This window comes from Mercenaria mercenaria, chromosome 11 (assembly GCF_021730395.1).
Source record: "Mercenaria mercenaria strain notata chromosome 11, MADL_Memer_1, whole genome shotgun sequence".
Classification (NCBI taxonomy): Eukaryota; Metazoa; Mollusca; class Bivalvia; order Venerida; family Veneridae; genus Mercenaria; species Mercenaria mercenaria.
This window is the reverse complement of record NC_069371.1, coordinates 33,140,615-33,154,531: the sequence shown is the minus strand read 5'-3', so window position 1 is coordinate 33,154,531 and position 13,917 is coordinate 33,140,615. Positions and strand designations below refer to the sequence as shown.

Here is a 13,917-nt window from a genome sequence, read left to right as displayed (position 1 = left end):
AGATGAGAGAAGATTGTATGCGCCGTTGTTCTAAAGTTTGCCAGTTTAGGGTGTTAATCATCTGGGTTACACTGCTTGTATAGTTATAGTCGTTAAAGATAAACCGTGCAGCTGATCTTTGCACTTTTTCGACTTTGTATGAGAGGGACTTTTGCCAGGGGTGCCAGATGGATGAGCAATACTCGAGTTGTGGACGGACATAGGTGTTATAGGCTTTCTCTTTGACCTTTTTGTTTGTTGTCTGAACATTTCTTTTGATGAATTTAAGAGAGTTGTTTGCTTTAGAGGAAATAGTATTAATATGTTCAGACCAGTTTAAGTCTTTAGTTAGTGTAACACCTAAGTATTTAGCGGTATCGGTAGATTTCAGTTCCTTGTCATGCAGGGTGTAAGGAAACATGACAGGGTTTCGTTTGCGAGTAATTCTCAGCACCTCACACTTGTCTGGATTGAATTCCATTGACCAGTCCTGTTCCCACTTTTCAAGGGCGTACAAATCTTTTTGTAGTGTTTGGGCATCAGATGAGGACTTGACTGTAAGGTATACTATGGTATCATCTGCAAACAGTCTTGCCTTACTTCTAATAGAATCTGGTAGGTCATTAATGTAAGCCAGAAAGAGACAGGGCCCTAGGACGGATCCCTGAGGGACACCGGACAGGACAGGCAGGGTGTCAGAAGTGCAGCCGTCTACAACTACTCTTTGGGTTCGACCCTTCAGAAATGACTTTATCCACTGTGATACCAGAGGGTGGACACCCAGCTCATTAAGTTTAAATATCAATTTATTGTGATCAACCTTGTCGAATGCTTTACTAAAATCCATTACTATTACATCTGTTTGTTGACCTTGCTCAAGGTTGTCGTAAACTTCTTGTGTAAAGCTGATCAGTTGTGATTCACAGCTATGCTTAGATCTGAAGCCATGCTGGTACTGGCTTAAGAGGTCATTATTGTCAAAATGTGTCATGATGTTGGAGACTAGAATGTGTTCCAATAATTTGGAAGCTATGCAGGTGAGAGATATTGGCCTGTAGTTACTGGCCTTGGATTTCGGGCCTTTCTTATAAACAGGGGCGACAACTGCACTTCTCCAATCTGGCGGGACACATCCAGTTTCCAGGGATGACCTAAATATAATTGTAAGGATGGGCGCTATCTCGTGGTGTAGCTCTATTAGAACTCTTGGTGAGAGTTCATCTGGGCCAGAGGCTTTGTTTGGAGAGAGCCCCTACAGGAGTTTATCAACACCCTCTTCTGTAACGGAGATCATGGGCATGTTTAATGAACACATTGCACAAAAAGTGAAAAAAGCCAACCAGTCTTTGGGGATGATCCGTAACACCTTTACTTCATTGGATGCTGATATTTTTCTTCCTCTGTACAAGAGTTTTGTCAGACCTCATCTTGAATACGCAAGTGTAGTGTGGACCCCAAAATTTAAAAAAGACATTGTTTCAATTGAAAATGTCCAGAGGCGTGCTACAAAACTTGTGAGCGGAATGAAGGATTTTACATATGAAGAGAGACTTAAGAAATTAGGCCTGCCCACATTGTATTATCGACGTGAACGAGCTGATATTATACAACTTTTTAAGATAATGCATGGATATGACAAATCCTATATTCCTAACATAAAGTTTTCAACATCTACGTCTACAAGAGGTCACTGTTACAAACTATCCAAAAATCACGTAAACAGTCCAGTGAGTCAACATAGGTTTTCCAACAGAGTCGTAAATAATTGGAACAATATGTCCCAACAGACAGCAGTAGCAGAAAACGTGAATGCCTTTAAGAGTGCACTAAACACAGATTGGAAAAATAAAGATAATAAATTCACCCTTCAGTAGACTATGAAAATATTTCACCAGCCTTAATGTGTGCGTACATGTGTAATATAAACTTTTATTGTGAATGTATGATTTAAATTGGGCCAACACGAGTTTCTACTCAGAAGACGGCTATCAACATCAAGGTAAATCAAGGTAAATCAAAAATAAATGTATTTTATAGCTCTTTGGACTGACGATGGAAAATAGTGTTCATGAGTTAAGATAACAGTGAAATTCGGGTGCTCAGAATCTAGTCCCAAAATGCACCAGAGATATTTTTGAACACTTTTGAAATATGAATCTTTTTCTTGCTATGGCCGGTAATATGTCTATATGTCGTTTGCTAAGTACCTACGTATCGTCTTACAGATAACCGATATTATTTTAAACAAATACCCTCTCCTTCATTGATTTCCACCGTGCACGTGCATTACGTGCTTTTCATGTTTAAATATCTACCGGTCGCTCTACACGATCCAAAATATGTGTATATAAAATCTGTATGATCACTCCCCAGAGAAAAAACATAAAAGTTTGCGGTTTCCACAAGTATGCACAAGGTGATGTAAGATGAGAGAGGGTGCGCCGTCGGAATGGTCCAGAGTGGCATATCAAACCGTGAGGTACACGCTTAAACAACATATTTTATATGAAATAATATTCGGAAACTAGTTGAAATGAAAACAATATTCGTGTGCTATCGTTGTGTTCAAAGTCTCCTGATTTGAACCCCATTGAACACCTGTGGGATGAACTTGGGCGAAGAGTCAGGAGTCTGAGACAACGTTCCTCGCAATCTCCGTGAACTACAAAATGCTGTTGTAAGAATATGGAATGCTATTCCATACAGATCATTCGTTCCATGCGTTTCAGGTGTACAGTCGTTATCAATGCTGTAGGTGTGCACACGAAATACTAAGAACTCAGATTGTGTGACTTTTCATTTTGGGGTTGGACTGTTAAAATTGTTCACGCTTCAATGAATTTGCCATTTTATGCAACTGATTTTTTAAATAAATATTTGATCTATGTAGTGTCCAAATTTTGTTGAAATATGTACAAAAGTTAGCGAGATATATCCAAAATTTTAGGCGTGGAGTTAGAATTTTTGCTGAGTACATACTAATATTTAAAACTGTCCAGTTTACCCCCTTTGGTACATACCTACACTTGGCGTTATTCACCCCAACGATCATGTCTTTGCTGTAAATTTGTTTCTCTTATACAAATTTCTGAATCCGGGAATGCAAAGTTTCTTTTCCGTTCATGTGTTACGGATAGTTGTGTGTTGTTCTTTTAAATGATTTTTTTTTTGGAATGATATTTGGTGCAACATCAAGTCCGACGTGACACTATTCATGCTTCATAGCAAACTTAGAATTTTCTTTTAAAACTTATCGTTTTGAAGAGAAAATGGACATCACAATTAAAAGGAAACCAAAATGAAATTAGCCTAAATCAACATTAGTGCCCTATCATGAAAAAAATTAAGAAGTTGTGTTATCGTAAATTAATGAAAATACCTGGTATTACAGATTCTTTTTACGAAGTTTGATGTTCTATTTAGTTATTAACACAATTGTTTGCATTAATGATCATCCGTAATTCCTGAATGTAATATCAGTTTGTTATGATTCTTAGACTACATTAAAATTAAAACTCAGTTTGGCAAAATTTATATTCTTAATAAAAAGAAGTACGTCTACTACATCACAAAGATTAGGAGAATTTATTGAATTATAATTAAAATATTTCCACTATACGGTTAATCATTTAAATTTTTAATGTAGATATTTAATGTTCTTCTAATAAACTTTTGTAGTATAGATACCGGAACTTACATATCATGTTATCCTAAATACAGACTATTGCAATTCTTTTAAATGTCATTATTGTCAAATGACACTCTTTAAGAACAATTTTTGTCCCACTAATTAGCTATGGCAGGAAGGTCTGATACGTATCAGTTGTTCCAGGCTATGGTAAACCTCTTGTAATCATGTGGGAGAATGACAAACAACCATTTACATGTAAAAGTCTTATTTCAAATTCATTCTAAAAAGTTCTTGTTCAGAATTTTATATATACATTTTTTTCCAAGTGTAAATTTAGTTCTATAAATTAATTGATTTTTTGAGAAAGTACTTTCTATGTAAGTGAAAGACTGTGGAAGGGAAGGGAGAAAAGCAACATATGCTTTTCTGTGCTTTTGAATTTGAACCCAGAACTCTTGTTCAAAATTTACAGGCAGACCATTGGTTAACTATGCACATTAATGATTTCTGCTCAAATGTTTGCAAGAGTTGTGACAAATATAATAATAAAGTAAAACAGGACCAAAAGCAAAACAAAAAAATTAAATGGAAACGAAAAACGAAAAAAAAAAAAGCCTCCAGCAGGGTTCGAACTCCAGTACTCGCGCATGTGAAGCATGTACGCTAACCATTGGACCACGGGAAACTATGTCTACAAATGACTGGATTAGTTTTAGATTAATATTTTTGTAATTACTGATTTTTCTACATAAAAGAAAAATAAACTGGCGAGGTTTTGTCATTCAAACAGTACTACATTACAATATTACAATATTGGAAACAATTAATAAGCGGGAGCCGGGACGCTTGAATCAACAATGAAGAAACCCGTATGACACCGATTCCATTAATACCGCGAATTTTCAACTCGTTAGAATACGATACAGGGCCGTAGGAAGCATTTTCAGATGGGGGGACACATTATAAAAATCAAGGGACCTAAAACAGACCCAGATCCAATGAATACAGTATTCAGGGTTGTCAATAAGGCTGAAATAAGAAATTAGGCGACTATGTAGGGGGGGGGGGGGTGTCCGGGGCATGCTCGCCCGGAAATTTTGAAATTCAGCGCTTCATTTCCTGCATTTTGGGAGCATTTAAGAACACTTTTACCACTGCAATTTTATATACAATATACCCCATATTTCGACATTTTCAAATGAATACAGTATAGTGAGTATAGTATAAAACCCCTAACCTTTTTCTTGGGCTTGGGTCCGACAAAGAAACGCTTTTCTAAGGTTTTTTTTATCATTTTTTACATGTTTTCTTTTTTGATTTAACACAAATAAGGTTAACAATACAATTATAAAACTGCATGTCTGGTGACAGGTCACAGCTAAAATGGACTCGCTGTCAAAATATAATTAATTGTTAAGATAATTACCATAATATCGGTCCCCCACCTCCCCTTCCCGTTCCTACGGCCCTGCGACAGAATAAGAATAAGTTGTTTTCTTTTTCATATATCTATAACGGTAATTCGGCGCCGGTAGGTCTGCTTATGATTGTTCATAAGCAACTTTATTTTATTTTATCGAATGTCGTCCTGAAAATTATTCACTGCAAACACCGCGGCAGCAGTTCTGGGAATTATGGGTACAAACAACAGCAACAAAAACGGTGAAGGTATAAAACATATTCCCAAGTCGAACGGTATTTAGGTTTACTTTGACAAATATACACGTACACAAAATTATCTACAGACGGAAAAACCTTTGGTTTCCCCGTATGAAAGATGTCAACAGTACACTACCGACCATGGAGCTCATTAAACCAGATAATCTGTATATTAGCTTAAATAGACATAGTAATCGATCTGTGACAGAACTGTGCAAGGAAGGAGGAGCTAAAGTTTCAATGTGCAAATTAGATAAGAAACCGTGATTTAATGGAAATTGCAGCAGTGAGAAGGAATCGAGCCCAATTTCGGCCACCTAAGTTTTAAGTCGATACCTTGAATGGTTATTTGTTTCGGCAGATAAAAGTAACATATGTGATTAATGGAATATTACATTTGTGACTTTCCACATGTAATGTATCAAACTCGTTAAATAAAATTGGCAGTGCCTCGCATTTTATTATTTTATTAAACTCGTTTAATAAATCAAATATGAAAAGACACTCATGCAGTATTCTCTTGTTTAGCATGTGCAGAGGCGTAAGAGCAATTTTCTGTAATTGGACCGCGGTTTCGCGGCTCCAGTTTTTCATTGCAAGGAGAAAAAAACAGACCATATATCGGATGGACTTGCAGCTGTTTAAATGGGATTATAGATCTATAAGAAGAAAACAAAGCACACCGACTGTAATAGGTGAGGGATTATTCAGAAGGACCTCGAGCATGTAGCTTTAAAGCTGTCGTGGATTCTACACCGAGACAATGAACTTAAGCTAAAATTTGTCATCTTAGGTCATCTTTGGAGTCTTTATGAGATACAAAATGAAACTTGTTTTAGCAATTTATGCATTATGTGCCGACAAAGAACGGTGAAATCTGTTTAAATATTTAGCGTTTTTCAGCTAACCGAAATCAGGCCCTAATCCTTGTTACTGCTGTAACTCAGAGCGTCCAGTAGGGCTTGAGGCTGATTTGAACCATGTGGATATATGGTTGGCATGTATATATATAAAAAAAGAATATTACACTGCCGACGGATTTGCAGGATGCCGACGGCATATGTCCAATGAAGGATTCTTTTTCGAAATTGGAACATGTTTTGGTGCCTAGATACTGCTGTAGGCCCTATTCTGGACCGAAACGATGTACTCGAGACAATATTTGTTTTTTATCAGGTGTCCGATTGTGGGCTCCAATCCTTGTTACTGCTGTAATTCGTAGCGTTTAGTAGGGCTTTCCAGTGCATTAAACCTTGTGGATATGCATGGCCAAAGTATAGTACTGCAAATATCATCTTGCCAATGGATTTTCAGGATGATGATAGCATACGTCCAATGAAGGCCTCATACCTGTTTCTGTGCTTAGATACTGCTATAGAACCTATTCTAGATCGAAACGAACGATGAATTCCAGCCAACATTTCAGGGGTCAAATTTAACAATAGTTTGTACTAGCTGAAATTAGCTAGTGCCCTTTTTGATCACTAGCTAAAATGAAAGCTACCGGTTAAGTTAATAATATTTAATTACTCTATTAATATTTTACTGGCCAAAACTTACTGATTGATCTCTGTTAGTAGCCAGTCACAAACAAAAATCTTTTCTATTAGCTTAAAATAGCTTGTGCCATTTTTATTGAACAATAAAATATCATAAACATAAATGATAACATTCCTTTCACGAAGAAAAATGTGTACCTTCAAAACAATTAAACTTTACTAAAGTTCTGAAGACATTTGCTTGTTGTATTATTGACATTTCAAACCCACTAGCTATTTTAAAATTCCACTAGCATTTAGCTTGTATGCTTGTCTAAATTTGAACCCTGCATTTGGACATCTTAGGTCATCGTTGGAGTCTTTATAAACTACAAAATGAAATCATGCAGTTTAAGCAATTTATACATTATGTATAAACGAAGAACGGCCAAATCTGTTGCAAGTCGTGGCTGTGGTCATTTTTCAGGCTTCCAGATATGGGCCCTAATCCTTGTTATTGCAGTAATCCACAGCGTGTATGGGGGCTTTTCGATGCATTGACCGATGTGGATATATCATTGGTATAATATATGATGAAAAGAGAGTACATGTTACATTGCCGACTAATTTTCAGGATACCGAGGGCATACGTTAAATGAAGGCCTCATCACGGACTTGGAACATGTTTTCATTCTTAGATACTACTGTATTTTACGCCGAGACGACAGACTTGGGCAAAGATTTGTTCACCTTAGATTATCTTTGAAGTCTTCATGAGATACAAAATAAAATTCGTTTAAGCAATTTATGCATGATGACCTACGAAGAACGGTGAAATCTGCTGAAAATCATAACTTTTACTTCTAGGACCCATAAAAGAGCTAAGCTCAACTACTTGAACAAATCTGAAGTATCAATACTACGATACTACAGTAATTCTGACCAGCAGTTTCAGAGATGTTGACATTGACACAAGCGGATGTATGACAGATGCAAGGTCACACCTCACCTGTTCTAAAAATGCACTTTTCTTAACATACGGAATCTAATTGTGATGTAATATAAAATATAAAAACAGTCTGAAAGCATGTTTTACTAAATACACTACCAAGTTTATTCGCCCGTGCGACTTTTACTTGAATGAGAAAGTAGAGGTGTGTAAAATCGAAAGGTGCATATGTTTGTTGGTGATAGCAAAAAGCTGGGTGATTTACATGCTGATTCTCTATATTCTTTTTAAGCACAATGCAAGATAAAAAGAACATATTGAAGAGCTAAATCTGTTGCTACCAAGTAAAAGCACAAACAAAACCAAAACTGCAAAACTTCACATTTCATGGAGTTTTATGAACAATAACTGATAAATTCTTATGTCAGAGGTATATCTTGGTATGTAACTATATATATGATGTCACCTTTGACCAACTGGTCCCTAAATCAATAGGGATTACTACTAATATCAGGCAGCCATAGGCTAAAGTATTGTGCAGTCATTGATTGGCTAAAGGTCACTGTTATCTTGACCTGACCTCTTAACTAATAGGGGTCATCTAATGACCACAATAAATCAATATAAGACATTTTACAACTGTTGACTAAAACGTTCTTGTAAACCATCACATGTCTGAAGGTCACCGTGACCATGACCTTTAATCTAATAGCACACCAAAGACCACACGAGTCATCTACCGACGACAGACAATTATCCTATAAAGTTTGGAAAACCATTTTCAGCTGCAGGTCACCCTAACCTTTAGCTTTTACTTACCCCCCCCCCCCCCCCCCCCCCATCCCCCTCAAAAAAAATCAGGGATCAATATCAATATCAAACAGTGAAAGCCGTGTTCCAAGAACGCAGCCTGCCTAAATCGCAACATAATAGAACACACAACCAACATGCACGCTAGCACGCACGCAAGCATACAGCCCATTATGACATTCTTATTATGTCAAAAGTCTTAAATCGCTCGAGCGATACCATAATACACGCTGAGCATGTTTATTAGTGCACTGAACGTGTTTTTGAGCGCTTAGCGTGTTTATTGGTCGCTTAGCGTGTATATGAGCGCACTGAGCGTGTTTATGTGACACTGATCGTGTATACATGTGCGCTGAGTGTGTTTATTTGCGCGCTGGGCTTGTTTTTGTGTGCGCTGAGCATGTTTATGTGTACGCTGAGCGTGTTTATGTGTACGCTGAACGTGTTTATGTGATCACTGAGCGTGTTTTGTGCGCTGAGCGTATTTATGTGTGCACTGAGCATATATATGTATGCACTGAGCGTATTCGTTTACCAGCTTACCGCGTAATTCGATCAGTATATGTATAAAAGTACGCGCTTATACAACGAGAAAAAAAAAAAGAGAAAAAAAATGAAAATCAGAATCTCAGTCACTGTCACATTGTTTTAGTGCGAAAGACGTTAATGCGAGTGACGTAGGGAAAGTACGTGCTTATACAACGAGAAAAAAATGTAAAACAGAAGCTGCCGTGGTCACTATCACATCGTTATAGTGCGAGTGACGTAGGGAGCACTTTTAGCTTTCCAGATAAAAGGTCATAAGCACGTTTACCAATATATAAAGGATCTACACAAGGACGTTCGCTTTCAGTTACATTCAGGCGGCCGATTATCAATAGCGGTTAAAAATGAACGGCCATTTCTCATGGAAAACACAGTCGGTTGTGATCTTGGACAAGTTTTTCAAAAGAAGGGGAATATTAAACTCAGTCGGTGACGATGATCTGCCAGATGGATATGAAAGTGACAGTGATGAAAGAGATAGTGACGATGACGATACAAATGATGAGCTTACATCTTATGATAACGGCGTGTTCGAGGCAGTTTCTAGAACAAGACTGCTCTCTTTGCAACGTCAACCGGGACTGGATTGTCGGCTCAGTCGGTGGCTGGAACTAACAAATGTAAATACAGGTCCAGAGTCGACACAAAATAAAAAAGAATATGGTAAAACTTCGGCTGGAAAATTGTTATTCAACAATGAAAATTGTCATGCTCGTTGTCCTCTTGGGATAAATAAGAAACAAGCAGATACAACAAGTTGTGAGGAGAGTCACCGGTGTTTGCGGGGCAGTCTCGAGAACACTGCAGTTTACACTGATACAGGAACAGGATTTTCGACTTCAACGGAGAAGAGAACTCGCGAAGGTATATTCAGCAGCCAAAGAGCTGACACGTGACTTACAATTCGACTCGACAGATGTTAACTAAAAACGAAACATCGCAAGCACGTTATCAAACTGGATAAATAACAAATAATTTGGTGGAAACAATGCTTTGTTTTCGATGTTGTTTCATGAATATGACAGCAGTTGAATCCATTGAAACAGGCAACGGCAAATGCATGACATGTTAAGCACTAAAATGATCGTGTAAATGTATGTAAAAAGCAAATATTATTTAGATAACATTTTGCCATTGTACAGAAAACCTCAGGACACATGAACAAAGATCAAGTTGCCACAGAATGAAACATGATCGAATATCGTGTCACCATAGAAGAGCACATGATCGAATAACATATCACCATAGAAGAGCACGTGATCGAATATCGTATCACCATCTATATAAGAGCACGTGATCGAATTACATATCACCAAAGAAGAGCACATGATCGAATAAATATCACCAAAGAAGAGCACATGATCGAATTACATTTCACCATAGAATAGCACATGATCGAATAACATATCTCCATAGAAGAGCAAATGATCGCATAACAAATCACCATAGAAGAGCACATGATCGAATATCGTATCACCATAGAAGAGCACATTATCGAATAACATATCACGATAGAAGCGCACATGATCGGATAACATACCACCATAGTAGAGCACATGATCGGATAACATGTCACCATAGAAGGGCACATGATCGGATAACATGTCACAATAGAAGAGCATATGATCGAATAACATATCACCATAGAAGAGCACATGATCGGATAACATACCACCATAGAGGAGCACATGATCGGATAACATATCACTATAGAAGAGCATATGATCGAATAACACGTCACCATAGAAGAGCACATGATCGGATAACATACCACCATAGAAGAGCACATGATCGGATAACATATCACCATAGAAGAGTACATGATCGAATAACATATCACCATAGAAGAGCACTTGATCGGATAACATGCACCATAGAAGAACATATGATCGAATAACATATCATCCACATCTCAACTAAAATATTTTAAAATAAGACATACAAAAAGAAGTTTAAAATGGACAAATGGTTTTATTGTTATGTGAAAATATTTGATCGGTTACAATAACATTGTTGAAGAAAACTTGGTGTATTCATATTGTACGTTTGTACATGTTTGATGTTTAGAAAGAAGCTCCTGGTGAATATCTAATCGTGAATACGAAATTATTCCACCTTGAAGTTACGTGACACTTTACAATTACAAAGCACATATCAATACGCAAGACGCAATGTCAGGTTTTGGCAAATTTTAATAAAAATGTTAACGTGTTTCTTTGATTTTATTTTTTATTCAAATACTCTCCATACTATAATTTTATTACTTATATTCAAATGGGTTAAGACATGTGCACATTAAGCAGTGTACTGTAACACTGCTTAATCTAGTTAATAAATACATAAGGACGTATGTTGCAGTTTGGTAAAAAAATCCCAATAATAGAATTTGTTCAAACTTTGTATATAAACACAGTGTCATGTTTGAAACAAAATTATGAAAAAATCGACGGTTACCATACTTGTTCAGGATTTATCAGCCCTTGAATATCAGATTTTGAAGAAAAATCCAGATTTAAGGGCAGATAACTCCTAAACAAGCACGGTGACCTCATATCTTATCTGTTTTACGAGAGCCAGAATTTTACATTTTCGCATACCAGATGTCTCCCAATTGAGTTCGTGTTGGGATTTCGTCGAATATCTGACGGATGTGAATGGAATGTTAGAGTTACATTAAGTAAACTCATCCTTATCCGTTTTGCGAGAGCCAGAATTTTAGAGGTTGCAATACATTAAGTAACCACAACCTTATTTATTTTACGACAGCCAGAATGTTAGAGGTTGCAATACATTAAGTAACCACATCCTTATCTGTTTTGCGAGAGCCAGAATTTTAGAGGTTGCAATACATTAAGTAACCACAACCTTATTTGTTTTGCGAGAGCCAGAATTTTAGAGGTTGCAATACATTAAGTAACCACATCCTTATCTGTTTTACGAGAGCCAGAATTTTATAGATTCCATTTCATTGAGAATCCTCATCCTTATCTGTTTTGCGAGAGTCAGAATTTGAAAGGTTCCATTATATTAAGTAACCACAACCTTACTTGTTTTGCGAGAACCAGAATGTTCGAGGTTCCATTACATTAAGTAAATATTTTCTTATCTGTTTTGCGACAGCCAGAATTTTAGAGGTTCTATTACATTGAGAATCCTCAACCTTATCTGTTTTGCGGAAGCCAGAATTTTAAGGTTCCTTTATCTTAAGTAACCACAATCTTATTTGTTTCGCGAAAGCCAGAATTTGAGAGGTTCCATCACATTAAGTAAACATATTCTTATCTGTTTTGCGAGAGCCAGAATTTTAGAGGTTCCATTTCATTTAGTAACCTCATCCTTACCTGTTTTGCGAGAGCCAGAATTTTAGAGGTTCTATTTCATTGTGAATCCTCATCCTTAACTGTTTTGCGGAAGCCAGAATTTTAGAGGTTCCATACATAAAGTAACCACAATCTTATTTGTTTCGCGAAAGCCAGAATTTGAGAGGATCCATTTCAATAAGTAACCACTTATTTTTCTGCGAGAACCAGAATTTTAGACGTTCTAGTACATTAAGTAACCATAATCTTATTTATTTGCGAGAGCCAGATTTTTAGCGGTTCTATCACATTAAGTAAACACATCCTTATCTGTTTTGCGTCAGCCAAAATTTTAGAGGTTCTATCATGTTAAGTAAACACATCCTTATCTGTTTTGCGAGAGCCAGAATTTTAGAGGTTCTATCATGTTAAATAAACACGTCCTTATCTGTTTTGCGGGAGTCAGAATTTTAGAGGTTACATTGCATTATTCACCACAACCTCATTTGTTTTGCGATAGCCAGAATTTTAAAGGTTCTATCACATTGAGTAAACACATTCTTATCTGTTTTGCGAGAGCCAGAATATTAAAGGTTTCATTACATTAAGTAACCTCATCCTTATCTGTTTTGCGGGAGCCAGAATTTTAGAGGTTCCACTGTGTATATTTGTACGGATAGCGACTTTTCCGTTATATATACTTTAGCTTGCAATAACTTGCAATTGCTTAAACGGGTTGAGCAGCTGCTTAAAACATGACCGGTGGAAAAAAAAACACAGACTGACAATTAAGATGAAAAAGAAATACTGACAATGTGCTTGCTTTTCTGTTCAAATCAACACGGGTTGTTGCATGTGAGACACTTAGTCCTTCTCACATTTGGATGCTATTTGCGTCATCTTTTTAAGAGTCACGTGGTAAATAACAAGTAGAGCTACTGATTTCTTCCGATATATTTTGTTGCAGTGACTTCTAATACAAATAGTTCGAACATTTATTGATTTATTAATTTATGGAAAGGGGTGATAATAAGATTTCGACATGTAAATGCCGCAAATTGTGGCTATTTGTATCTGTTTTGTAGAAATAATTACCATATAACGACAGGGCATTTTAAAGCCCCTGATTGTATGGCTAGAAAGTTTACCAATTTTTTTTAAAAAAATGAGATGCTGTGTAACATATAAGAAACATAATCTAGTTTTGAAAATCAACGCCCTCTGAAAATGCTCCCTGCCAGAATTTTAGAGGTTCTATCACGTTAAGTAAACATAACCTTATCTGTTTTGCGAGAGGCAGCATTTAAGAGGTTCAATTACATTAAGTAACCACAACCTTATTTGGCTTTGGCTTCCGGTGTCATGGCGGAGTAGAATCTCTTGTTTTTTCCGGACTTTTGTTATGTAAAATTATCAGTGAATACTGCAAGAAGTGATTTTGAAAGTGACAGTATGTGTTTGTATTAAGTGTTCTATTGGATTTTTGGACTATAGAAATGCAGAGGTGAATATCTATTGACATTATTTGCTATAACTGAAAATGCACCTGTAATTTCACCTGTGTCA

General features: G+C 36.7%; 1 protein-coding gene across 1 annotated transcript in view; it reads right to left on the bottom strand.

Annotated features, from left to right (window-relative positions):
• Positions 1-13,018, bottom strand: part of LOC123533021 (uncharacterized) — a 203,610-nt gene extending 190,592 nt beyond the window's left edge. The window contains exon 1 of the mRNA XM_053517102.1: positions 13,012-13,018. The gene's annotated coding sequence lies outside the window, so the exon portion shown is untranslated. The remainder of the gene's footprint in view (positions 1-13,011) is intronic.
• Positions 13,019-13,917: the final 899 nt, after the last annotated feature.